Source organism: Carcharhinus amblyrhynchos, unplaced genomic scaffold, assembly GCF_965287045.1.
Source record: "Carcharhinus amblyrhynchos unplaced genomic scaffold, sCarAmb.v2.hapA scaffold_54, whole genome shotgun sequence".
In the NCBI taxonomy this organism is placed as follows: domain Eukaryota; kingdom Metazoa; phylum Chordata; class Chondrichthyes; order Carcharhiniformes; family Carcharhinidae; genus Carcharhinus; species Carcharhinus amblyrhynchos.
This window is the reverse complement of record NW_027649795.1, coordinates 698328-722387: the sequence shown is the minus strand read 5'-3', so window position 1 is coordinate 722387 and position 24060 is coordinate 698328. Positions and strand designations below refer to the sequence as shown.

General features: G+C 46.1%; 1 protein-coding gene across 3 annotated transcripts in view; it reads left to right on the top strand.

Annotated features, from left to right (window-relative positions):
* Positions 1-24060, top strand: part of LOC145337637 (RNA-binding protein 4-like) — a 104298-nt gene that overhangs the window by 66838 nt on the left and 13400 nt on the right. For 2 of the 3 annotated variants that reach the window (XR_013885379.1, XR_013885376.1), the window contains 2 exons: positions 10040-10341; positions 13656-13718. The gene's annotated coding sequence lies outside the window, so the exon portion shown is untranslated. Of the gene's footprint in view, positions 1-347; positions 500-10039; positions 10342-13655; positions 13719-24060 lie in introns of all 3 variants that reach the window. The other variant, XR_013885377.1, reaches the window with a different exon arrangement.

The following is a 24060-nucleotide window of genomic DNA, read 5'->3' as shown; positions in this document are numbered from 1 at the left end:
ACAGGTGCATGGGCTATCAGGACCTTTTGAATAAGCAGCGATTCTTGTGTGTGTCAACCCAGCTGGTTCGTCACTTGATCACACCCTGAATAGGGATAGCTGAGCTGTCAAAAACTGTCCTCCATCCCTGTCAGCCTGGGATGGGGATGTTCGGGTCAGCTCAGACCAGGTTCTACCCTCCTTACCAAGTAATGACTCGGGGGCAATGACTGAAAGTTGGACCTTTCTCCCCAACCAAGACTCTCCAACCAGCAGTGATTCATACAAAGCTCTGTCAAACCTTCATTGCTAAATCTACATGGGTCGGTCATTTGCAGTGAATCAAGTAAATGTAATTCCTTTTGCAGCTGAGTTTAAAAAGTCTTGGAGACGAGTGCCTGAATTGGAAAATCTTACCTCCTCTTCACTTGGATATAGTTACGAGGTTAATATTTTCAGCTCTTCGAAGAAGCGAGAGAAGAATCTTTGTGCCACATGCGAGAAAAGGCTGGACTCTGAGGTCAGTTAATTGGACAGCCCAAACACCACTGAAATCGATTAACCAAGGCAATTCGAATTGTTTTATGTCTTTGATCACGCGATAGTTCTTATACTCACTCTGGTGGGCTGCAATTAATCCTCTGCTAAGTCTCCGTAAATCAGCGGCAGCCCTACAATTTATAACGAGCAAGTTGATTGTCCCGGTGCCTCTAATCAGCCCACAAGCGATGTCTTGCAGTCTTGTTTCTCTGCTTGAGGTCTGGGTACCGACTTGAGACAGCGATGCTGCCCTTTGCTATAAAATAACTGGTGGTGGAGGAGGAAAATGCCTCAGGACATTTCCCCACAACGCTGAGATCCCTTTCTTTTTTCTTGGAATTTCAGATTCCTGAAATGCAGTTGCCTGCTTCTCCTGAGCTGTGCTCTCCTCTCTTCCACCCCCCCACTCCTCGAGTCTGCGTTTGTGCAGCTCACTCACTGACTGATGCGCAGCTAGTCTGTCTGCTTCCCTTCTTGAGGAGGAGCAGATTCACCAACCCAAATGTCACCTTAAAGGAGAACTCCCATTCTTCAAAATTGGGCTGAATTCAAGATCATCCAGAGAGTTATTGTCCCACGGTTTCGCAGTGTGAGAGATGCTTCCCTCAGCTTACGGTGGGGGGGAGAGGGGGTTGTTGGAGATGGCTTTCTAAGATTAAGATGCTTAGCAACTAAAAGGTTTCTCTTTTCCCCGAGGAACTAAAGGTCTTTGTGTAATTTAACAGTATGTCAGAAGTGTGCAGCTCATTGATTATTCCTGACGCTTCACTGCTGATGATAATCGACTACTTAAAGGGCCTCGGCAAAGAAATGAGAACTCTAAATAAAAGGTACAATAGAATCCCTACAGCACAGAAGGAGGCCATTTGGCCCATCGAGTCTGCACCTGCACCGACCACAATCCCACCTAGGCTCCAACCCTGTAACCCCACATAGGCCCCTATCCCTGTAACCCCACATATTGCTGCTGGGTCCACTGTTATTTGTCATTTCTATTAATGATTTGGATGAGAATTTAGGAGGCATGGTTAGTAAGTTTGCAGATGACACCAAGATTGGTGGCATAGTGGACAGTGAAGAAGGTTATCTCCAATTGCAACGGGACCTTGATCAATTGGGCCAGTAGGCTGACGAATGGCAGATGGAGTTTAATTTAGATAAATGTGAGGTGATGCATTTTGGGAGATTGAACCAGGGCAGGACTTACTCAGTTAATGGTAGGGTGTTTGGGAGCATTACGGAACAAAGAAATCTAGGGGTACAGGTTCGTAGCTCTTTGAAAGTGGAGTTACAGGTGGACAGAGTGATGAAGAAGGCATTCAGCATGCTTGGTTTCATCGGTCAGAACATTGAATGCAGGAGCTGGGATGTCTTGTTGAAGTTGTACAAGACATTGGTAAGGCCACACTTGGAATACTGTGTGCAGTTCTGGTCACCCTATTATAGAAAGGATATTATTAAACTAGAAAGAGTGCAGAAAAGATTTATTAGGATGCTACTGGGACTTGATGGTTTGAGTTATAAGGAGAGGCTGGATAGAGTGGGACTTTTTTCGCTGGAGCGTAGGAGGCTGAGGGGTGATCTTATAGAGGTCCATAAAATAATGAAGGGCACAGATCAGCTAGATAGTCAATACCTTTTCCCAAAGGTAGTGGAGTCTAAAACTAGAGGGCATAGATTTAAGGTGAGAGGGGAGAGACACAAAAGGGGCAGAGGAGCAGTTCTTTCACACGGAGGGTGGTGAGTGTCTGGAACGAGCTGCCAGAGGTAGTAATAGAGGTCGGTACAATTTTGTTTTTAAAAAGTTTTTGGACAGTTACATGAGTAAGATGGGTATAGAGGGATATGGGCCAAATGCGGGCAATTGGGACTAGCTTAGAAGTTTACAAAATAGGGCAGCATGGACAAGTTGGGCTGAAGGGCCTGTTTCCATGCTGTAAACCCCTATGACTTTATGATTCTACCTGCTATTCTCCTTAACCTACACATCTTTGGACAGTAAGGGGCAGTTTAGCATGGCCAACCCACCTAACCTACACATCTTTGGACACTAAGGGGCAATTAAGCATGGCCAATCCACCTAACCCGCACTAGTGCAGGATGTTAGCAAGGTTGGAAGTAGAAAAGAGAATGAAATAAGTGCAGGAGTAACAACTGAGTGACATCAAGCCTGGCTTTCAAAAGCTTGCCGAAGAAAGAATGATTGAGGGAGAAAAAGAATCCCACAAAATGCACAAGTTTTGACAAAAGTTGGGCAATGAAAGGCACATGTGCACGACAGGTACCTGGAACTTGAGAGGAACAAGAGCTGTTCAGAGGAACACTTGCCATAGGCAGAATCAAGAAAATATCAGACACTGAGGATGGAAAGGGCAGAATAATTGGCAGAATGGTGTGACTATGATTGGAACATCCTGCCTTCCCAGAGGGACAGTCACTGGGTGCTGGGATCCTTCACACTCAGATGACTCCAAAAAGCTGTTCATCATCCTGAGATTCCTTGGCTTTATCCCAATCTTGCCCAGCTCAAGCTGTCTGCATTTGAGTGTGTTTCCCAATGGTCTGGCACACAGCAGCCTGAGGACTGCAGTGTAGTTTGCTATCTCATGAGCTAGCCAAACCTAAAGGAAGCTGAAGCTCCAGAGTTCTTTGGGCACAGCTGAATTATGTCTGTTCCAAGAAGAGCAGAGATGCTCCAGTTTTATCATGTAGGTGTTTGTGCCCTGTTCACTGAGCCTGAACCTGTTGCTGTTTAAGAACAAAGAACAGTACAGCAAGAAACAGGCCCTCCATGCCTGTGCTGATCACCTTGTCCTATCTAACCAACTGCTTCTATCCCTCTATTCCCCGTCTGTTCATGTGCCTATCAAAATAAGTCTTAAATATGGCTAAGGTATCTGCCTCAACCAACTCGCTTGGCAGTGCATTCCAGGCCCCCATCACCCTTTGTGTCTAAAACTTACCCCGCACATCTCCACTGAACCTTTCCCCCCTTACCTCTGGGTGCTCCAGTTTCCTCAGTCTGAAAGACATGCTGGTTAGGGTACATTGACCCCAACAGTGCTGGAGTGTGGGCAACTAGGGGATTTTCACAGTAACTTCATTGCAATGTTAATGTAAGCCTTATTTGTGACTAATAAAATAAACTTTAAACTTTAACTTCATCTTGAACTTGTGCCCCCTTGTAATTGTCATTTCTGCCCTGGGGAGAAAGCTTCCAAACTGTTCACGCTATCCCTCATAAATTTATAACCTATCAAATCACCCCCTTATGTCTTTCTGTCTCATCTCTTTCTTCCTCTGCGAGCCTACCTCATCTATGTGGCACAGTGGGTTAGCACTGCTGCCTCACAGCGCCAGGGACCCGGGTTCAATTCCCGGCTTGAATGACTGTATGGAGTCTGCACATTCTCCCCATGTCTGCATGAGTTTCCTCCAGGTGCTTCGGTTTCCACCCACAGTCTGAAAGACACGCTGGTTAGGTGGATTGGCCATGCTAAATTCTCCCTCAGTGTAACCCGAACAGTGAGGTGGAGTGTGGCAACTAGGGGATTTTCACAATAACTTCATTGCAGTGTGAATGTAAGCCTACTTGTGACACTGATAAATAACTTTCTACTCTATCTTATCCCTCTTACCATCTGGTTCAGTGTTTCTTTCTCTGACCCTCCCTACACAGAGGATCCACTCATTGAAAATATTGTCACCTTATTCTATCGAAATACCATTCCTCTACCACCCTTGTCATCTTCCAGTCTTACCATCCTCAGCCAAATGACTAAAATAGTCATCAACTTAAAGCAGGACTATGGTAAGTTTTTAAAATCTCCCATGGCTAAGTCCCAGTTTCCACCGTCCGCAACATCATCGACTTCATTGTCTTAATTGATGAAGTGTGTGTTCTGCAGCAAACAATTAGGAAGGCAAATGGAATGTTGGCCTTCATTGCCAGGGGATTTGAGTACATAAGTCAGCATGACTTACTGCAATTGTACTGAACCTTGGTGAGACCACACCTGGAGTATTGTGTACAGTTTTGGTCTCTTATCCACCAAAGGGAATTTTTTTTTTATTTGTTCATTGGACATGGGTGTCACTGGCTGGGCCAGCATTTATTTTCCATCCCTAGTTGCCTTGGAGGGCAGTTGAGAGTTAACCACATTGCTGTGGTTCTGGAGTCACACATAGGCCAGACTGGGTAAGGATGGCAGATTTCTTTCCCTGAAGGGAACCAGATGGATTTTTCCAACAATTGACAATGTTTCATGGTAACCACTAGATTCTTAATTCCAGATTTTTTAAAATTGGATTCAAATTCCACTATCTGCTGTGGTGGGATTCGAACCCGGGTCCCCCAGAACATTATCTGAGTTTCTGGGTTAACATTCTAGCGATAACACCAGTAGGCCATTGGCCCCCCTGCAATATGATGCAACTGAGACTCGCCAGGCTAATCTTTGGGATTGGTGGTACTGTCTTAAGAGTTTGAGGAGACTGGGGCTATATTCTCTTATTTCCAAGAATGGGAGGTGATTTCATTCACCTTACAGTAGGACGCCTTGACAAATACATGAATAGGACGGGAATAGAGGGATATGTTCCCCAGAAGGGTAGGGTGGCATGGTGGTTAGCACTGCTGTCTCATAGTGCCAGGGTTCTATTCCCAGCTTGGGTTACTGTCTGTATGAAGTCTGCATGTTCTCCCCGTGTCTGCGTGGGTTTCCTCTGGGTGCTCTGGTTTTCTCCCACCATCCGAAAGATGTGAGGGTTAGGGAGATTGGCCATGCTAAATTGCTCCTTAGTGTCCCAGGATTTGTAGATTAGGGGGATTAGCAGGGTTAATATGTGGAGTTATGGGGATAGGGCCTTGGTGAGATTGTTGTCGGTACAGACACGATGGGCCGAATAGCCTCCTGCACTATTGGGTTTGCATGCTTACAATTCAGCTGGGCAGCATGGTCGGTGCAGGCTTGGAGGGGCTGAAGGGCCTGTTCCTGTACTGTAATTTTCTTTGTCTCTTTGGCATGAGGTAGGTAAGATGTTCTGGTGAGCCTAGAACAAGGGTCTCCAAACTACAGCCCGTGTAGTTAGACAATACCACCATCCCAAAGATCAGCCTGGTGAGCCTCAGTTGCATTGCATTGCAGGGATACCGATAGCCTCCTGATGTTATTGCTAAAATGTTAATCCAGAAACTCGGCCAATGTTCTGGGGGACCCGGGTTCAAATCCCACCATGGCAGATGGTGTAATTTGAATTCAACAAAAAACACCTGGAATTAAGAATCTACTGATGACCATGAAATCACTGTCAATTGTTGGAAAAACCCATCTGGCTCACTAAGATCCCTTTAGGGAAGGAAATCTGCTGTCCTTATCTGGTCTGGCCTACATGTGACTCCAGAGCCACAGCATCCGGATCGGAGTTTGGAGACCGCTGGTCTAGAACCAGGGGACAATCTCAGAATAAGGCTCGAGCTATTTAAGACTGGTGTGGTGGGGGGGAAAGTTAGTTCACTTAGTGGGTGGTGTGTCTTTGGAATTCTCTAGCCCAGAGGACCATGGAAACTCAATCATTCAATATGTTCAAGAGGAGTTATATGTCAGTGACATCAAACAGGCTTTGGTGGCAAATGAGCGTTTAGGGATGGGGGGGATGGAATCTCACAGTAAAGCATTCTCCCATCTACATCTCAAAATATAGGAGGGATGTCCGAGGTACATTCTTTATTCAAGAGAGTGGTTGGGGTGTGGAATGGACTGCCTGCTGTGATAGTGGAGTCGGACACTTTAGGAACTTTCAAGCAGTTATTGGATAGGCTCATGGAGCACACCAGAATGATAGGGAGGGGATAGCTTGATCTTCGGATTGGACATAGCTCGGCACAACATTGAGGGCTGAAGGGCCGGTACTGTGCTGTAACGTTCTATGTTCAAAAGCTGAATCACTTTTCTCCTCACAGTATGTGCAGTTCTCTCTGTAGAGCTAATATAGAAATAGAAAGAAGTCTTACAGTGCAGAAAAAAAAATTAGATCTTTTCATCTACTGAGGTGCAGCCTAGAGGATTTACATGGACTGATTTAAGAAGGTACGCACAGATCTAGGGGGAACCAATATCATAGAGATTTTGAATAAGAAGAGGCCACTCAGCTCTTCAACACTGTGGGCAGGATTTACGTGCAACTACTTAAAGTTCATTTATTTACAGAGAAATTCAGCAAGTTACATTTTCAACACAACCCTAAACTTAAAGTTTATCTATTAGTCACAAGTAAGGCTTACATTAACACTGCAATAAAGTTGCTGTGAAAATCCTGAGTTACCACACTCCGGTGCTTGTTCGGGTACACTGAGGGAGAATTTAGCATGGCTAGTGCACCCTAAACAGCACGTCTTTTGGACTGTGGGAGGAAACGGGAGCACCCGGAGGAAACCCACGCAGACATGGGGGAGAACGTGCAGGCTCGGGACAGACAGTGACCCAAGCCAGGAATGGAGCCCGGGTCTCTGGCACTGTGAAGGAGCAGTGCTAACCCACTGTGCCACCCTGGCAGTGAGCGACGCACCATTGGTTGCAGTGGGACTTTCTGGTTCCACTGTTGTCAGGACGGCCTGTTCACCCCTCGCCGCTGTGAAACCTGTGACGTGAGTGAGCCACCAGCGGGACCGGAAAATCTCACCGGTGTGAACAGCCAGGAAGTTCTGACCTGTGATATCTTTTACACTGGTATCCATTTCCCTATACCTTTCACCATTTTTCTAGAAGTGCCCATTAAATGTTGCAATGGGCATGATTTCAGTAAGCCCTTGGATTGCCTGTTCCATTAACTCATTGTGTGGGAAATGTCCCTTCTCCATTCTCTTTTCAGATAATAGTGTAAATTTCAGTCTCTATTCTTCTATTATCCTCATGACCCTGTGATTAACCTGCCCAATTTAAGGTGTATTTTTTCCACGGTTCCAGTGGATAACAGAGTAAAGCAGACAGTGTTACAGTGAGTGTCTATTGAGTAATGTACACCCTGAGTGAAGTCTATCATCATCGCTATCTTGATGGACTGAGACTTCACAATGATATCCGTGACTGATACGTTGTGTTGGTGTACGAAAACCTTCATAAAATGCTACGTTTATTCAGTCTTGTAAAAGCGAAAAAAAAGTGCTGAACATACTTGGCAGGTCTGTCAGATTGTGCAAGGATAACAGACAAACTCAAGGTTTGGGTGGATGGTTATCTTTGACCAGATCAAAGTGAAGGTTGGCTCATTGTCCCTTCAGTGCACTTACCCAAACCTAAGAGGGGATCTTTCGGATCAAATGTGGGATGGTAGAGCAATTGGAATTGGGGATGCCTGACAGGCCAGAATTGGAAGGCGATTGTGGGCATTTACAGGGACAGGGAGGTGGGACAAGGCTCCGGGGCTGTGGAAAGACCAAACACAAGCAGTAGATGACAGACTCCCATTGAGGGCTCATGGAAAGCCTACAGTGTAGAAAGAGGCCATTCAGCCCATCGAATTTGCATTGAGATCAGTCCTACCCAGGCCCTATCCCCAAAACTATTTATTCCACTAATCTACACATCTTTGAACACTAAGGGGCAATTTAGCATGGCCAATCCACCTAACCCGCACATCTTTGGACACTAAGAGGCAATTTAGCATGGCCAGTCAACCTAACCTGCACATCTTTGGACTGTGGGAGGAAACCAGAGGAAACAGACGCAGATGTGGGGAGAATGTGCAAACTCCACACAGGCAGTGACCCAAGCCTGGAATCGAACCTGGGTCCCTGGTGCTGTGAGGCAGCAGTGCTAACCACCGTGCCACCCGGATATATCTGTAAATTGTCTCTGAAAGCTGGTGGGTTAGGTAGAGACCGATTGGGTTGCTGCTTGAGAAAGGGGTGGTGGTATCGGCCGTTGGGGGTACCTGGCCCAAAGAATCTGAAAACGTCGAGGAAGGCGAGAGCTGTAAATATGGGTGAGCAGAGAACTAATCAGAGGAAGGTGAAAAATTCACAATGAAGTGGGTGAGATGGATGGGCTTAGAATTTGAAGCAATCTCTGAGGGGAGCTGGAAATGGACAGGTTCAGGACTGATGTAGTTGTAGCTGGTTTGGGGAGGACAGAGCTGTCTGGAAGAGAGATTGGTTCAGTTCTTTACATCAGTTGTCTCCAGTCTGATCATTTGCCAACCCTGCCCTTCCTTTCTGCACCTCATAAACCAGGATTGTTCTGTTAGGTTTTACCCTGCCCCTGCAAAAGAGTTGTCATTGGAGAAGGCAAAATGTTCCATGGATAACTCGATTTTTGAGCGATCTCACTTAGATAGCTGTTTCACAGTTAAACTGTTGGGTCCGGAACTGCACTTGGAGCAGTTTTCTGCTTGGATCTGTGTGCAGTTAGCCTGCTGTGGAAGATAATACGACAGACACAGCTGTGACGGTTAAGTTAAAAGCTAATTACTGCGGATGCTGGAATCTGAAACAAAAACAGAAAATGCTGAAAAATCTCAGCTGGTCTGACAGCATCTGTGGAGAGAGAACATTGCCAACATCTCGTCATCATTCAGACTCAAAACATTAGCTCTGTTCTCCTTTCCACAGATACTTTGATTTGATTTATTATTGTCACATGTATTAACATTCAGAGAAAAGTATTGTTTTTTGCGCGTTATACAGACAAAGCATACCATTCATAAGGAGAGGGTGCAGAATGTAGTGTTACAGTCATAGCTAGGGCATAGAGAAAGATCAACTTAATACATTTGATTAGGTTTATTATTATCACATGTATTAGCATACAGTGAAAAGTATTGTTTCTTGCGTGCTATTCAGACAAAGCATACCGTTCACAGAGAAGGAAAGGAGAGGGTATAGAATGTAGTGTTACAGTCACAGCTAGGGTGTAGAGAAAGATCAACTTATTGCAAGATAGGTCCATTCAAAAGTCTGACAGCAGCAGGGAAGAAGCTGTTCTTGAGTCAGTTGATACGTGACCTCAGACTTTTTCCCATGGAAGAAGGTGGAAGAGAGAATGTCCGGATTGTGTGGGGTCCTTAGTTATGCTGGCTGCTTTTCCCCGAGGCAGCGGGACGTGTAGACAGTCAGTGGATGGGAGGCTGGTTTGCGTGATGGTCTGGGCTACATTCACAACCTTTTGTAGTTTCTTGCAGTATTGGACGTGCCGAGATTTTCCAGCATTTTCTGTTTGTGTGACAGGTTTGGTAGTGTTTGACTGGGTGAAAAGATTGGTAATGGGGTCACTTTCTTCAACATAATAAGAACAGACAAAGCGTTAACCTTTTTACTCAGGCGCCTTCACAGTGCAGTCATCATTAATTTCTCTGGAAATCAATAATTAATTAATTTAGTGACTGAAGGGCGCTGCCCAATATGGTGCCACATTGTCAGAGGTTTAATCTCCTCCGTGTTTTGTTTTAGCACTCTGAATAAAGCCTTTGCTCAAAGTTCCAGACTGAAGGCATAAAATAAATACAAATTCTGTCTGGTTTGCAGCCAGGATGATGCGTCTGGGACATTAATTAAAATGGACCAAAAGTCGTATTGTAGCACAGAATTGAACTGTCATCCTTGGTGCCCGAGATGCCAGCCCCACCGTACGAAAACTCAGCAGAATGAAATCCGGGAGAGAAATTGACCCCTCAAATGCTCGTTCATTCTTCAGGAGAATGAGTTCTGTTTGATGAAGTGGGCTTTCTGAGACAGAGGGAGACCTCTGGGGTTTGAGAGATGACAAAGCACGTAAGCGTGAGAAGACTAATGATCGGCAGGCCTTGGAGCAAAGATGTGACTGAAAGGTAGGGTTCATAAATCAGTGTGAAGCACTCATCCCCACACCAACTGTGTGTAGTGTGAAGTTAGCAAAAACAGGCAAAAAAAATCCTGGTTGTTTTCCAAGTCAAAATACAATTAGACAAATTCCAAACACACACTGTGATAGTGTCAGAAGAGATGCTGGCATGCCGGTGGCCTGTTCCACATCTTGAGTGATTTTTTAATTGTTTCCATAGAAGTCAAAACCTTCATTATTGCTGAAGGTAGTCATAGAGGTTTACAGCATGGAAACAGACCCTTCGGCCCAACTTGTCCATGCCGCCCTTTTTATATTTAAGCACTAAGCTAGTCTCAATTGCCCCCGTTTGGCCCATATCCCTCTACACCCACCTTACCCATGTAACTATCTTAATGCTTTTTAAAAGGCAAAATCGTACCCATCTCTCAAGCTGTTAAAATAAAGCTTTTATTTATTAGTCACAAGAAAGCTTACATTCACACTGCAATGAGGTTACTGTGAAAATCCCCTGGTCACCACACTCCGGCGCCTGTTCAGGTATGCTGAGGGAGGACTATAGCATGGTCAGTTCAACTAACCTGCACATCTTTGGACACTAAGGGACCATTTAGCATGGCCAGTGCACCTAACCTGCACATCTTTGGACACTAAGGAGCAATTTAGCATGGCCAGTGCACCTAACCTGCACATCTTTGGACACTAAGGAGCAATTTAGCCGGGCCAATCCACCTAACCCGCACATCTTTGGACACTAATGAGCAATTTAGCATGGCCAGTGCACCTAACCCGCACATCTTTGGACTGTGGAGGAAACCAGAGCATCTGGAGGAAACCCACTCAGACATGGGGAGAACATGCAGAACCTGCATAGATAGTGAGCCAAGCTGGGAATTGAACCCAGGTCCCTGGCACTGTGAGACAGCAGTGCTAATCACTGTGCCGCCCCAATATTGCCTCTGGCAGCTTGTTCCAGACACTCATCACCCTCTGAAAAAATTGCCCCTCTTGTATCTCTCCCCTTTCACTTTAAACCTGTGCCCTCTAGTTTTAGACTTCAACCACTGAACAGTGCCCTGTCTCGCTCCCTCTCTCTCTCATCCTCTCCCCCAAGCCAACAGACTGTCCAGTATTTGTTAGTGATTACTGCGAAGAGCAAAGAGGGAAAAAAGGGATCTGACACATTAAAAATATAAATGGGTATTTTGGGAAAACCTGTTGTGTGGTGGTTTGGCTTGCTCGCGTGCGGTTAAAAGCTCATTGACCTGGAACATTCCCCAGGAACTCTTGTAAGTGGCCCTCCTTCACCACAGGCAGAGCGTCAGCTGTACAGTGCCCCGGCCCTGTTCCCAACTTACCTCCATGGAATGTTAATCCAGCAGAGGCAAGTTGAAAATCATGGTGGCACAGTGGGTTAGCACTGCTGCCTCACAGTGCCAGGGACCCAGGTTCAATTCCCAGCTTGGGTCACTGTGCGGAGTCTGCACGGTCTCCCCCCTTTGTGTGGGTTTCTGCAGGTGCTCCCACACTCCAAAGATGTGCGGTTTAGGTTGATTGGCCTACAAGGATGGCACAGTAGTTAGCACTGCCACCTCACAACGCCAGGGACCTGGGTTCAATTCCCAGCTTGGTTCACTGCACAGAGTCTGCACCGTTCTCCCCCCATGTCTGCGTGGGTTTCCTCTGGGTGCTCCCACACTCCAAAGATGTGCAGGTTGATTGGCCTACAAGGGTGGCACAGTGGCACAATGGTTAGTACTGCCATCTCACAGGGACCCAGCTTTAGTTCCCAGTGGAGTCTGCTGGGGTTTGCTCCGGGTGCTCCGGTTTCCTCCCACTGCCCAAAGATGTGCGGATTAGGTGGATCGGCCATGCTAAATTGTCTCTTAGTGTCCAAAGATGTGCAGATTAGGTGGATTGGCCATGCTAAATTGCCCTTAGCGTACAAAGATGTGCAGGTTAGATGGATTGACCATGTTAAATTGTCCCTTAGTGTCCAAAGAAATGCAGGTTAGGTGGATTGGCCATGCTAAATTGTTCTTTAGTGTCCAAAGATGTGCAGGTTAGGTGGAATGCCCCTTAGTGTCAGGGGGATTAGAGGGTGCATACGTGGAGTTGCGGGGATGTGGGCTTGTGGTCAGTGCAGGCTGATGGCTGAATGACCTCTGTCTGCGCTGTAGGGATTCTATGATTCAAGCTCATTTTTCACTGTGCACTATACAATGGCAATAAAATTGAATTGGATTGAGAGGTGTGGCATTTCAGAGTGAAGGAGGTGATATTTCAGAGTTAGGGGAGTAAATGGGAATGTGTGGGCTGTGGTAGATTACTGTCTGTCACAAACCTGGCATTGCCATTTACTCCACAACGCTCCTCTAACTCAGAAATAGTAAGTTACACCGGGATGCATCAGGACATGTATAATGAAAGACTACCACTGGTCTTTAAAATTATCAAGGGTTTGTGATGTGAATGTGATGGAGGACAGAATAGCAAGTCAGTGGCACAGTGGTTTAGTACTGCTGCCTCACAGCGCCAGGGAACCCAGTTCCATTCCTGGCTTGGGTCACTGTCTGTGTGGAGTCTGCACATTCTCCCCGTGTCTGCGTGGGTCTCCTCCGGGTGCTCTGGTTTCTTCCCACAGTCTGAAAGACATGCTGCTTAGCTGCTAAATTCTCCCTCAGTGTAACCCGACCAGGCACCTGAGTGTGGCAATTTTCACAGTAACTTCATTGCAGTGTTAATGTAAGCCTACTTGTGACTAATAAACTTTAACTTTAGAAATGTGTTAAAAATATAACTTGCTGAATTTCTGTGTTAGCAACTCGGCGGCGTAGTCGTTTGCCTCACAGCGCCAGGAACTCGGGTTTGATTCCAGCCTCGGGTCACTGCCTGTATAGAGTCTGCACATTCTCCCACGTCTTCATAGATTTCCTCCGGGTGGTCCAGTTTCCTCCCACAGTCCAAAGATGTGTAGGTTAGGTGGATTAGCCATGCTAAATTGTCCCTTAGTGTCCAAAGATATGCAGGTTAGGTGGATTAGCCATGCGAAGTTGTCCTTTAGTGTCCAAAGATATGCAGGTTAGGTGGATTGGCCATGATAAATTGTCCCTTGGTTTCAAGGGATTAGCAAGGTAAATATACGGGATTACGGGAATTGTGACTGGGTGGGATTGTGGTCAGTACAGACTTGATGGGCTGAATGGCCTCCTTCTGCACTGAAGGGACTTTGTAGGGTCAACTTTTAACAAAATTAGCATCCCAAAACTGCATGATCATTTTTAAGTGTTTGACAAGATGAATGAACTTGCTGTGTTTCAGGTTCCTGCCTCAATCTGTGGCCTGGTTCGTTAGTGGATGTGGGACGTACTGAGACCCTCCTCGGTAAGTGTTACTGTGCTCACTCATACAGGCTACTTTTTTGTATTGTATGTTCAGTATACACTCGTGGGTTCAAGACCACCCGTGCTCCCCGTTACAGACTCGGGCATTTAATTTAGGCGGCACAATGCAGTACTGTGGAAGTGTGTAATTGTTATAATTTAGACGTGGGAGGAAATTAGTCAAAGTTCCCACTTTAGATAACTAATGCAGTCATTTTAAAACTGGTACAAGTGGAGGAGTGTTGCAATCTAATCACAAGTTAGGCACATCTGTGGAGGTTGGCCATAGAAACCCCCAGAACGGAGATGCAGCAGCCATTGTGTACACAGCAAGATCTCACAATGAGATAATGACCAGAGAATCTGTTCTGAATTGGAGTGTCAGTCACGATTGTGTGCTCAAGGTCTCTCTCCGCAATGGAACACCCTCACTCGATTAACAACACGAGGGTGTGTAGGTTGTGGAGAGTAGGATAGTTAGCCTAACATTGGCTGTGGGGAAATGGTCCATTGTGGAAGATTTAATAGTGGAGCACTTGGAAAAGAGTGGCAGGATTGGACAGTCAGCATCGATTTACGAAAGGGAAATCATGCTTGACAGATCTTCTGGAATTCTTTGAGGATGTGATGAGTAGAGTTGATGAGGGGGAGGCAGTGAATGTGGTTTATTTGGACTTTCAGAAGACTTTCAACAAGGTCCCACACAAAAGCTTACCGTGTAAAATTGAAGCATGTGGGATTGGGGGTTGTGTTCATAAGATATAGGAGCAGAATTAGGCCATTTGGCCCATCGAGTCCGCTCCACCATTCGATTATGGTCTGATACACTCCTCATCCCCATTTTCCTACCTTCTCCCCATAACCCTTCAACCCATTCCCAATTAAAAATCTAACTCCTCCTTAAATTGACTCACTGTCCCAGCACCCACTGCACTTTGGGGCAGTGAATTCCACAGATTCACAACCCTTTGGGAGAAGTAGTTTCTCCTCCAACTCTGTTTTAAATTTGCTGCCCCTTATCCTAAGACTATGATCTCTCGTCCGAGAATGCCCCACAAGAGGAAGCATCCACTCCACGTCTACTTTATCCAGATCTTTTATCATCTTGTACACCTCAATTTGATCTCCCCTCATTCTTCTAAATTCCCGAGAGTGTCGGCCTGAACTGTTCAATCTGTCTTCATACGACAAACCCCTCATCTCTGGAATCAATCTAGTGAACATCCTCTGAACTGCCTCCAATGTCACTACATCTTTCCTCAAATAAGGGAACCAAAATTGTGCACAATACTCCCACTGGCCTTACTACTGCCATGTATTGTTGCAACAATACTTCTTTACCTTTATATTCTATACCTTTAGCTATAAATGTCACTGAGAAATTAAGTGCCATTTATTTGATTTGATTTATTACTGTCACATGTATTAGTATACAGTGAAAAGTATTGTTTCTTGATCGCTATATAGACAAAGCATACCATTCATAGAGAAGGAAAGGAGAGAGTGCAGAAGTTATAGCTAGGGTGTAGAGAAAGATCAGCTTAATGCAAGGTAGGTCCACTCAAAGTCTGATGGCAGCAGGGAAGAAGCTGTTCTTGAGTCGGTTGGTATGTGACCTCAGACTTTTGCATCTTTTTCCTGATGGAAGAAGGTGGAAGGGAGAATGTCCGGGGTGCGTGGGGTCTTTAATTATGCTGGCTACTTTTCCCGAGGCAGTGGGAAGTGTAGACAGAGTCAGTGGATGGGAGGTTGGTTTGCGCGATGGATTGGGCTACATTCACGACCTTTTGTAGTTCCTTGTGGTCTTGGGCAGAGCAGGAGCCCATACCAAACTGTGATACAACCAGAAAGAACGCTTTCTGTGGTGCATCTGTAAAAGTTGGTGAGAGTCATAGCAGACATGCCAAATTTCCTTAATCTTCTAAGAAAATAAGGACATTGGTGGGCTTTCTTAACGAGAGTGTCAGCATGGGGGGACCAGGACAAATTGTTGGTGATCTAGATACCTAAAAACTTGAGGCTATTGAAGTGTATTGAGAAAACTGGCAGACAAGAAACAAAGAGTAGGATCATTTTCCAAATGGTAGGTAGTGACTAGTGGGGTACTGCAGGATTCAGTGCTAATACCCCAGGGCAGCCTGTACCTGTTCTTCCTCTGCTACCCAGGTATCTGGAGAGGCTGGATAGACTGGGACTTTTTTCTCTGCAGCGAAGCAGACTGAGGGGTGATCTTGTAGAGGCCTATAAAATAATGAGGGACACAGATCAGCTAGGTCATCAATATCTTTTCCCAGAGGTAGGGGAGACTAAAACTAGAGGGCATAGGTGAGAGGGGAGAGATACACAAGGGCCCAGAGGGACAATTCTTTTCATACAAAGTGTGGTGAGTGTCTGGAATGAGCTTCCAGAGGTAGTAGTAGAGGTGGGTGCAATTTTGTCTTTTAAAAAGCATTTAGACATTTACATGGGTAAAATGTCTATAGAGGGATATGGGCCAAATGTGGGCAACTGGGATTAGCTTAGGGGTTTTAAAAAAAGGGACGGCATGGACAAGTTGGGCCGTAGGGCCTGTTTCTGTGCTGGAAACCTCTATGACTCCATCTGGATTGTCTCGGCAGCACACCAGGGCGAGAAGTCTGGAATTAAGAGTGGCCAGAGAAGAGGGGTGCAGAATCAGAAGAGTTAGGGAATTTGGGGGTTGCAGTGATGTAACTGGGGCTGTTTGTGTGTAGAACGTGGGATTGAACTGATAAAGTTGTCAAAACAAAAAGTAATTACAGGAGAGACTGGAATTAACAAAAGAACTGAATTATGCAGGAACCTGAGCATAGCAGTGTAAGATTCAGCACACTGCAAAATGCAGATGTGATAGAGTAGGCAAACAATGCAAGGTGCAGTGCGTCACTACAAGAAAATTGAAGCTTGGGGCTGGACTAGAATTCTAACCAGCAGGCTTCAGTGTACAGCAAACATCAGAAGAAGAGAAGCCATCAGAAAGAGAGCGAACTCCAGAATGCTGAACTTTATGATCATCTTGTTATGGCACAGTTTGCACCTTGTTCTTCCTTGAAGTAGCTGATGTTCTCCACACTTAATATCCATTGAGCCCTTTTCTGCAGAGTTGGCCGTTAGGAACAGAAACATTTCTTACCAGGACATTGCATTTGATTTATTATTGTCACATGTATTAAAAATTAGTGAAAAATATTGTTCCTTGTGCGCTATACAGACAAAGCACAAGAACATAAGAAATAGGAGCAGGAGTAGGCCATCTCGCCCTTCGAGCCTGCCCCGCCATTCAATAAGATCATGGCTGATCTGTCGTGTCTCCGTTCCACATTCCCACCCTCTTCCCATAACCCTTAATCCCCTTGCCTATCAAAAATCTATCAACCCGCGTCTTAAATATATTTAGCGAGGCAGCCTCCACCACTTCAACGGGCAGAGAATTCCAGAGATTCACCACCCCTTGAGTGAAGAAGTTCCTCCTCAACTCCGTTCTAAACCGCCTCCCCTTTATCTTGAGGCTGTGCCCTCTAGTCCTGTCCTTTCTGAGCGGGAAGAGCCTCTCCACCTCTATCCTATCCATCCCATTCATCATCTTATATGTCTCAATGAGATCTCCCCTCATTCTTCTAAACTCTAACGAGTACAAGCCTAGTTTATTCAGCCTCTCCTCATAGTTCAACCCCTTCAACTCCGGTATCAGCCTAGTAAACCTCCTCTGCACTCCCTCCAAGGCCAAAACATCCTTGCGTAAGTGCGGCAACCAAAACTGCATACAGTACTCCAGCTGCGGCCTCACCAGTGCCCTGTACAGTTGCAGCAAGACCTCCCTACTTTTATATTCAATCCCCCTCGCTATGAAGGCCAGCATCCCATTTGCCTTCCTGACCACCTGCTGCACCTGCAGGCTGGGTTTTTGCGACTCATGCACAAGGACCCCGAGGTCCCTCTGCACCGTCGCATGCTGCAGTTTTTCGCCATGTAAGTGATAGTCCTTCCTACCATTATTCCTACCAAAGTGGACAACTGTTCATAGCGAAACTTCATTCATGTTACCGTTCATAGAGAAGGAAAGGAGAGAGTGTTACAGTCACAGCTTGGGATTTGATTTATTATTGTCACATGTATTGGGATACAGTGAAAAGTATTGTTTCTTGTATGCTATACAGACAAAGCATACCATTCATAGAGAAGGAAAGGAGAGAATGCAGAATGTCGTGTTACAGTCATAGCTAGGGTGTAGAGAAAGGTCAATTTAGTACGAGGTAAGTCCGTTCAAAAGTCTGTCAGCAGCAGGGAAGAAGCTGTTCTTGAGTTGGTTGGTAGGCGACCTCAGACTTTTGCCTCTTCCCGAAGGAAGAAAGCGAAAGAGAGAATTTCCGGGATGCGTAGGGTCCTTGATTATGCTGGCTGCTTTGCCAAGACAGCGGGAAGTGTAGACAGAGTCAATGGATGGGAGGCTGGTTTGCGTGATGGATTGGGCTACATTCATGACCATTTGTAGTTGCTTGCGGTCTTGGGCAGAGCAGGAGCCCATACCAAGCTGTGATACAACCAGAAATAATACTTCCTATGGTGCATCTGTAAAAGTTGGTGAGAGTTGTAACGGTCATGCCAAATTTCCTTAGACCTGAGACCATTAGTCAGTGAAGCTACGTCCCTGTTGTGTGCAGAGACACTAGTCTGTGTAGCTTTGAACCATGTAAAGTTTATTTATTAGTCACAAGTAGGCTTACATCAATGAAGTTACTGTGAAAAACCCCCAGTCTCCACACTCCGCTGCCTGTTCAGGTTACACTGAGGGAGAATTTAACACCTAACCAGCCACGTCTTTCAGACTGTGGGAGGAAACCGGAGGAAACCCACGCAGACACAGGGAGAACGTGCAGACTCCGCACAGACAGTGACCCAAGCCGGGAATCGAACCCGGGTCCCTGGTGCTGTGAGGCAGCAGTGCTAACTACTGTGCCACGATATAAAGGGTATTTTGACTTTCATAACAAGGAGATTCGAGTAAAGGAACAGGGATGGCTGGCTGCAATTATACTGGGCCCTTGTGTTCTGGTCTCTTTATCTGAGGAAGGATGGACTTGCTATAGAGGGAGTACAGCACCGTGCCGCCCCATGTGACATTTACCCATGGAATCAGAAATCCTCGTTGAAAGTGAGAGGTTTTTGAGAACTGGAGACAATTGCAGTGTGCTGTTTCTGCCCATTGAGACTTCCAGGAAGTGTGTAGTGTGGGTGACATCCGCACAGGCAGTTGTGTTACTGCAGCATGTGAAATCATGAGGCCCCAAGTCTGGAGGCAGCTCACTCCAGGGTAACTACGACAGACAATGCTGGTGGCCTTACTGGCATCCTGATGTTGAGGAAATACTATTTTAATAATCTCTGTGCTGGGTGTACCGCCAAACATTTTTTATGACAAATAAAATGGGGCCAGGCCATGGCTTACGCAGGAAATTAGAGATGGACTGGGATGGGCACAGTAAGTCTTGCAACACTTCAGATCAGCCATGAAGGGCTAGATGGCCTACTCCTGCTCCTATTTCTTATGTTCTAACACCAGGTTAAAGTCCAACAGGTTTATTTGGAAGCACGAGCTTTTGGAATGTTGCCTCTCCGCTCACCTGATGAAGAGGCAGCGCTCCAAAAAAACCTGTTAGATTTTAACCTGGTGTTGTGAGACTTCTTAATTTTTGTTGACGGATACTCTCCAGTTACATAAAATATCAGAGTTTGCAGGTGGCTGCCTGGTCATGATTCATCACTGTTTGGGATTAATTTTACCCACTGTCAGAGCGATGTTATTGTTAAAAGACTCTGGAACAATGCGGAAATCGATTTGTAATTCCCCTACATTCTCTGAATCTCTGCTGCTGCTGCTCTCCCAGTCCGGTCAAGCTCCAGTCATAAATTAAAGATTTATTTTTTTCTGATTTTGGCTCTTACTGCACAGGGGCAGAGAGTACTGACAGGAAAATTATAGTCACAATCCCCACATTATTCCACCCTCATGGATTAACACAATGTGGAGTAGCAATCTCTCTTCAATACTTTGTGCTCATCAAGGTAAGGAAAAAAAGGGTCTGGAAATGGAGGAGTTTATATTTTGCATACCGAATGTCAATAGCATTCTTTCCTTCTCGGCGTGGGCTAGCGCTTCCAATTTGAATGTACGTACTGATATCTTTAGTGGATATGTGCGAATGATGTCAGCAGTAGCGTGGGCTTCAGCAGATTTAATCTTACTGCGAGGGATCTGTGTAACTAGCCACCTGCAGTTCTGAATCCATATTGCAGTGTTTCGATATTTTTACAAGTAAAGGAGAATCGTAGAATTCTACGGTGCAGAAGGAGGCCATTCGGGCCAACAAGTCTACACTGGCCACAATCCCACCCAGGCCCTATCCCCCATAGCCTCATGCATTTACTCTAGTTAGTCCCCCTGACACTAAGGGGCAATTTAGCATGGCTGATCCACCTAACCTACACATCTTTGGACACCAAGGGGCAATCTAGCATGGTCAATCCACCTAACTCGCACATCTTTGGAGTCAAGAGTAAATATCACAGCGTGTTTGGCTATCTTTACCACAGATACAGGGTTAAGCGCCCTCTACACTGTCCCCATCAACACTCCCAGGACAGGTACAGCACAGGGTTAGATACAGAGTTTGCTGTGTTCTGTACCACTTCTGATGCATCAGTGCAAAATTTTCCAAATTGTAGCTTTGATATGATTGTAGGTCAGACATTAACTAACCAGCTGTACACTCCATAGACCTCAAAGGTACAGCATAAATAAGGTAGAAATGCACTCAGATGTGTTGGGAAATTGTAAACTGCTGACTTCTTACCTCCAACTCATACGGAAGGATGAGTTTGGGCCTTTATCCATTCAAGTATCTCCACAATCAGGTTTGCATCGTACCTTCACCATAAATGAATATATACTTCGCAGTATCCCCACCCACCGCTAAACCGAGGAACCGTATCCACCCTGATGCTTGGTGGCATGAAGCTCACAAAATACTCAGTTCCACCAGAGTAAAGCTTTTTCCCTCAATTACTAGGGGGCACAGATTTAAGGTGCGAGGGGCAAGGTTTAAAGGAGATGTACGAGGCAAGTTTTTTTACACAGAGGGTGGTGGGTGCCTGGAACTCGCTGCTGGCTGGGGCAGAGGAGGAGGGGTGCAGTAGTGGAAGCAGATACGATGGTGAGTTTTAAGGGGAATCTGGACAAATACATGAATAGGATGGGAATAGAGGGATATGGTCCCTGGAAGAGTAGCGGGTTTTAGTTCAGTCGGACAGCATGGTCGGTGCAGGCTTGGAGGGGCCGAAGGGCCTGTTCCTGTGCTGTAATTTTCTTTGTTCTTTGACAAGAAGCTGGTCTGATAAAGTTCTTTAACTTTCTACTTAAATTTCTAATGCAGAAGACAGCCATTTAGACAGAGGTAGGCTAAACTAGCAAGGGGAAAAAAAACCCAGCATAAACCTATCCTCTCGCCATTGGTCCACAGCACATCAACATAGAGTTGTTATGTCACAGAAAGGGACAGCACTCTGTACAACACTCCAGTCAATCCCACCCTCCCCACCATAACCCCGGAATTTAATTCCTTCAAATGCCTCTCTATCCGTCAGTGTTCCAAGTCCTTAAACCATTGGTTAACCTGAATAGTTTTTCCTTATTCGCTTATCCAAAGCTGCTGTAACATTGTACACTTCCATCTAATCTCTCCTCAATCTCCATTCTTCCAAAGCAATTTTTTTAAAAGTGGGGTGAGTAAAAATCATTCCTTTCAGATTATGAGAACCTGACCACCCTCCCCCCACTCACTTCCCCCCCCCACTCACTTCCCACTCACTCCCCCCCCACTCACTTCCCACCCCCCACTCACTTCCCACCCCCCACTCACTTCCCACCCCCACTCACTTCCCACCCCCACTCACTTCCCACCCCCACTCACTTCCCACCCCCACTCACTTCCCACCCCCACTCACTTCCCCCCCCCCACTCACTTGCCCCCCCCACTCAACTTCCCCCCCACTCACTTGCCCCCCCCACTCACTTGCCCCCCCCACTCACTTGCCCCCCACCACTCACTTGCCCCATCCCCACTCACTCTTGCCCCGTCCCCACTCACTTCCCCCCCACCACCACTTCCCCCACCACCACTTCCCCCCCACTTCCCCCTTCCCTCCCCCCAACTTCCCACTCCCCACTTCGCCCCCCCATCTTTCTGTCCCCCTTCCCTCCCATTTCCCCCACCCACAACCCCCCACTCCCCCCACCCACATCCCCCACCTTTCTCCACCCCCCACCTTTGCCCTCCCCTTTTCCCTCCCCTCCTTCCCTTTTTTCCCTCCCCTCCTTCCCTTTTTTCCCTCCCCTCCCCTTTTTTTCCCTCCCCTCCTTCCCTTTTTCCCCTTTGCCTCTCCTTCCACCTTCCCTTCCCATAACAAAAAATTCTCAACTCCCTTCTGCCAATTACTCCCGGTTATTGATGTCTCCTCATACTTTCATACAGCTCAGCTGAATATCTTCACCCCTTTTTCAAAGTAAACAGCTCACCACCCCCGCCCCCCCCCCCCCCCCCCCCCGGTTCTCCAATCTTTCCTTGTAGTTGAAGTTTGATTTGATTTGATTATTGTCACATGTATTGGGATACTGTGAAAAGTATTGTTTCTTGTGTGCTATACAGACAAAGCATACCGTTCATAGAGAAGGAAGGGAAAAAGTACAGAATGTAGTGTTACAGCCATAGCTGGGGTGTAGAGAAAGATCAACTTAATGCCATTAGGTCCATTCAAAAATCTGACAGCAGTAGGGAAGAAGCTGTTCTTGAGTTGGTTGGTACGTGACCTCAAACTTTTGTATCTCTTTCCTGAAGGAAGAAGGTGGAAGAGAGAATGTCTGGGGTGCATGGGGTCCTTAATTATGCTGGCTGCTTTTCCCGAGGCAGCAGGAAGTGTAGACAGAGTCAATGGATGGGAGGCTGGCTTGCGTGATGGATTGGGTTACATTCATGACCTTTTGTAGTTCCTTGTGGTCTTGGGCAGAGCAGGAGCCCGTACCAAGCTTGATACAACCAGAAAGAATGCTTTCTATGGGGCATCTGTAAAAGTTGGTGAGAGTCGTAGCGGACATGCCAAATTTCTTTAGTCTTCTGAGAAAGTTCTCCAGTCCTGGCAACATCCTTGTTCCACCTTACTGGAGCAGAACTTCTCTGTTCACTAAGATTGGATCTGACAACATCAGAACTCTCCAAACTTTTCCACTCATCCTCCAGGCCATGTGTTAAAATGGAGTGACTCCAATAAGACACATTGTGTTGAAGACAAGCTTGTTTTCCTTTCCCAGAAAGTACGAACAAAACAAAAATGACTGGAGCTATTTCTGAAAAGGAGTATTTTGCTAGGAAATAGTGAAGAATAGTTGACAAAAGCATCCTGGACAGGGATAGACAGGAATCTGAAACTTACTGGATAGAGTGGACATGGGGAAGAATGTTACCATTAGTAGGAGAGACTGGGATCCAAGGGCTCAGGCTAAAGGGATGACCCTTTAGAACCAAGGTGAGGAATTTCTTCAGCCAGAGAATGGGGAATCTGTGGAACTCTTTGCCGCAGAAGGCTGTGGAGGCCGGGTCATTGAGTGTCTTTAAGACAGATAGATAGGTTCTTGATTGGTAGGGATCAAAAATTACAGAGAAAATCAGGAGAATGGGGATGAGAAAAATATCAGCCATGATTGAATGGTGGAGCAGACTCGATGGGCCGAGTGGCCTAATTCTGCTCCTAAATCTTGTTGTCTTGTTGAAATTGTGCAAGACATTGGTAAGGCCAAACTTGGAATACTGTGCGCAGTTCTGGTCACCCTATTATAGAAAGGATATTATTAAACTAGAAAGAGTGCTGAAAAGATTTAACAGGATGCTACCGGGACTTGATGGTTTGAGTTATAAGGAGAGGCTGGATCGACTGGGACTTTTTCCTCTGGAGCGTAGCAGGCTTAGGGGGTGATCTTATAGAGGTCTGTAAAATAATGAGAGGCACAGATCAGCTGGAAATTCAATGTCTTTTCCCAGAGGTAGGGGAGTCTAAAACTGGAGGGTATTGGTTTAAGGTGAGAGGGGAGAGATGCAAGTGTTCAGAGGGGCAGTTTCTTCACACAGAGGGTGTTGAGTGTCTGGAACAAGCTGCCAGAGGTAGTAGTAGAGGCGGGTACAATCTTGTCTTTTAAAAAACATTTAGATAGTTACATGGGTAAGATGGTATAGAGGGATATGGACCAAACCCGGGCAATTGGGATTAGACTAGGAGTT